This window comes from Phocoena sinus, chromosome 21, assembly GCF_008692025.1.
Source record: "Phocoena sinus isolate mPhoSin1 chromosome 21, mPhoSin1.pri, whole genome shotgun sequence".
NCBI classification, from domain to species: Eukaryota; Metazoa; Chordata; class Mammalia; order Artiodactyla; family Phocoenidae; genus Phocoena; species Phocoena sinus.
This window is the reverse complement of record NC_045783.1, coordinates 6,349,676-6,354,082: the sequence shown is the minus strand read 5'-3', so window position 1 is coordinate 6,354,082 and position 4,407 is coordinate 6,349,676.

The window sequence follows — 4,407 nt, the reverse complement described above, 5'->3', positions numbered from 1 at the left end:
AACCCCAAATTGGAGGAGCTGGTGAAGCCAAATGGATTCTGAGGCAAGTACCAGGGCAAGCAGCCAATTTCTCTTCCTCCAAAGCCCCAAACTGTCCAGCTTCTTCTTCTCTGGACAAATGCATCCCTTTGCCTGTCTGACTTTCCTTTAAACCTGGATAACAGTTTATAACCCAATCTGGGCTACATTCCAGGATCCACCCTCTCAGAAGGTTACCGACCCTAATAGGGTTTCAGGCTGTGAGCCACACCCTGTTCAATTTGATTGGATTTTCCAGACTAATAGGAAATTGTAATCCTCACACAGTGCTGGAGAGCAAAGATGTACGGTCGTGTCCAGGGATAGTGAGAAGATCCGTTCATTCCCTTCTTCATCCGTAAACACTGTCGAGTGCATTCTCTATACTGGGAACCATTATGTGTCTTCAGAATAACAGGGCATCAGACACACGGGGAATCTGTGGAAATGAAGCTGGGATTCCCTGGGAGAAATCTGGAATTAAAAATAAAATGCAAGGTGAGGAACTATGAAAACGTGAAATATAAATAATGAGGTGACAAAATAAGATACATTGCTGGGATGCAGAACGTGACTCTTAAAGCACTGGCCACGTAGTATTTTCAAGAACATGTTAAGAATCTATTAACTATGCAAAGAAAATAGGAAGACAATTTTATACTTTAGTTCTTGGTTAGTGGGGACATCCATACAAAAGTTCCTACATAGTAAACTATTGTAGATAATTTTTCTTCCATGTCATTCACAATTGATTTATACATTTGAGTGGCAATCTTATGGGTGTGGAGATGGCTGTTTAAGTTTAAAATTCCTGGCTCCCAAATGGAAAAAATTAAACCAGGGGACATGGTGAGTATTTCATTGTATCTGAGGACATTTTGCTTGTATCTCATACAATGCCTGGCAATCCTATTATCTCGTGCATTTCAATTCCGTCTCCCGTACACATGAAAGAATATTTCACCTGAAGCTAGTATATTAAGGTAAATCAACTATACTTCAATTTTTCTTTTTTTTTTTTTTTTTAAAAAAAAAGAGTATTTCAGGGCTTCCCTGGTGGCGCGGTGGTTGAGAGTCCGCCTGCCGATGCAGGGGACACGGGTTCGTGCCCCGGTCCGGGGGGATACCCCATGCCGCAGAGCGGCTGGGCCCATGAGCCATGGCCGCTGAGCCTGCGCGTCCGGAGCCTGTGCTCCGCAATGGGAGAGGCCGCAACAGTGAGAGGCCCGCGTACCGCAAAAAAAAAAAAAAAAAAAAAAAGAGTATTTCAAACCTTCTCCATTACCCCTCAATCTCCAAGGACTCATCCTTTTCTCCTACATCCCTCAGATTATATATAACCTATTTCCCAAATGAAATAGATATTTTTGGATGTAGGTACTTTCCACCATAACATTTAAAGAACTCTCTACTGTCATTCATTACTCATGCCATCTCCTGTATAAAAGGAAAGAAATAAAGATGTTAAAAAAATAAAATAAAATAATAGTAAATACATTAAAAAAAAAAAAAAGGAAAGGAACTGCCTTTCCTCTCAGCTCAGGAATTTATTTCTAGATTTGTGCTCTTTCCTATTCTTTCCTGCCACGTCAGAATGTATGTTATAATTTAAATCAAATACACTTTATTTTATTTTCATTTAACTTTTAAAGTATAGTTAATGTATAGTATTATATTCGTTTCAGATATACAACATAGTGATACAGTATTTTTTATAGATTATACTCCACTTAAAGTTATTATAAAATATAATTTGGATTCCCTGTGTTGTACCATATATCCTTGTAGCTTATTTACTTATTTTATACATGGCAGTTTGTATCAATACCTCTTTTCTTTTAAATTTATTTATTTTTGGCTGCATTGGGTCTTTGTTGCTGTGTACGGGCTTCCTCTAGTTGTGGTGAGCGGGGGCTACTCTTCGTTGCAGTGCGTGGACTTCTTAGAAGTAGGAGAAGAGACCAGGGGTCTGAGCAAGAGGAAAGGCCATGTGAGGACAGCAAGTCAGCTCCCTTCGGCTCGACATGGATGGAGACCTTGGGAAGAAACAAACCCATCTATACCCGGATCTGGGAAATTCTGGCTCCAAGACTGTGATGCTTCCAGCAATTAGAGACCTTTTTTTAGATGGAAACCAATGGGAAACTCCTTCTCGGCCTGGAAGGAATGCACTGTCTCACACTAAAGACTTCAGAACGTATTTTCCATGTCTTTTGTCCATTCCCTCAGGAGGCAGAGACTCCACACAGGGCTCAGCTCCGGGGACCTCACGGGGCTAGGACATGGTCAGTGAGGCTGGAGGGCTTAGGAATTCCTTGAAAAGAACACGTGCTACTGTGCATATCTATACAATATCCCCTGTATACATTCTTTATTTGTCACGTGTTCTATTTCACAGATCTTGAGATAAGTTATAAATTCAAATACCTTTTTAAAAATCTGGATGTATTTCATACATTTTCACTTTTTCTAAATATATTGCCATTTCACATTTTTCATTATCTTTCTTCCCTGGACTATTTGAAAGATTATTTTTATTTTGAAAGTAGGAGATTGTTGAACCTCTTTTTGCTTACTCTGTCTGAATATTTTGGGTCGAGTATGGATAATGAGCTGTGTGCCATCACCTGGGTAGATGGAAGGTACGCCACCATCTCAAAAGTGACAGCACGTGTTTCTGTTGAGCCCCAGATCAATGCTGTCTCACTAAACCCATCCTGTGTCCTGAAACCCTGTCCCCTGTATTTGCAGGTCCGAGAAAACCGAGCCCATCCCTAACAATTCCAATCCCAGATGGCTACGATGAGACTCCTCTTCTTTAATCCTGTGATGTTCAGAGGATTCCATAAAATAGAACATGTGTCAGGGCCTATTCAGACCCTTTGAAATGCCAGAAGTAAGGATCAGTGGTGTTTTTTTTTGTGAGAATCTGTAAGGAAGTGCTGGGACAGGACTGGGGTCATGAGATAAGGGAGTGTAAGGAACACGCTCAGACCCGGGTCACAAAGAGAAAGGTCATTCCAGAAGTTCCCGTAGGTGTGGGCACGGCCCCGAGTGTGCCGGCTCTGCTTTCCCGATATGTTAACAACCTTGTGCCTTCAGCCAGCAGCTGCCCTTGACGTACAGGCTTCTGCGGAGTGAAGATGCTCTCCCCAAACAGTTGTTCTGTGTGGAACATGGTTTGCTCCTCCCGGGAAGCCCTCTCTACACAGCTCGGTGAATTTTCTTGGACCTGCTCAGGTCTCTTCCTGTTAGAGAACAGAGGCAGCCTGTGACACAGGTGATATCACTGCCACCACCTCCAGTGGTTCTCAAACCAGAAGATATAATCACCTCCAGAGCAGCTGTAATCCCAATGCCCGGGCCTCAAAACAGACAACATGAACTTGTACCTTTTGAAGTAGGATTCAGGCTTATACACCTATTAAGATCCACCGAGTCCAGTGTGGCCCAGTGTGAGAATAAGGCAGCCTACACGTTATCACGTCGTCCATGCAGGGGGTTGACGCGGTGCATCGTTAATGTGCGTATGTAGACCTGGGGGTCTGGGAGGGCCGGAGAGCCTGTATTTTTAAGCCTTAGGTCCTCCCAAGCTCCCCTTTCCCTCAGTTACAAAATCCATCTTACTTTTTCTTTTTTGTTGTTGTTTTTTGGCCGCACGGCATGTGGGATCCTACTTCCCTGACCAGGGCTCGAACCCGCGCCCCGTGCATTGGAAGCAGGGAGTCTTAACCACTGGCCTACCAGGGAAGTCTCCACAAAATCTATCTTGAGTAAAAATAAATGTTAAGATGATCTTCACGGCTTAGAGATAAAAACCACGTACAGCATGTCTTATACGGTAGAACTTTACTAAAATTGAAAGAAAATTTGAAAACAAAGCTTTATAGTAACGTTTAATGAAACATAAGAAGCAGAGCCGTGGGAGTGTCCCCACCGTGATTTACAGTGAACGACTCCACAGAGTCCACGAGTCTCATCTCAGGACGGGGCACTGCTGACCTTCTGCAAAGCACAGCGTTGGGCCCTTTAGCCAGGTTCCAAAAGTTCAGACATTTGCACCCAATGCAGATTACTTCCATAGCTTCCTATTTACACAATAGTTAAAAGTTACTCCTGGAATTTGCCTCAGGTACTTAAAATAGATTCAGACTGACAAACAACTTGTCATTCCAGCGTGATAAGCACCATTTGACAGATGGCTGTAGTTCCATCAGGAGAAGGTGCGGGGCGTGCACGTGTGTGTCGCTGGGGCTTGTCTGGGTTTCCAGCACCGTTCGCCCAGCAGGGGTGCGGAATCGCTGCTTCTCCAGGAGCAGCTGCTCTTCGTGACTCCCCCTCGTCAGGTGCACGGTCACCTCCAGGGCACCTGGGGCTGGAGGACAAGCC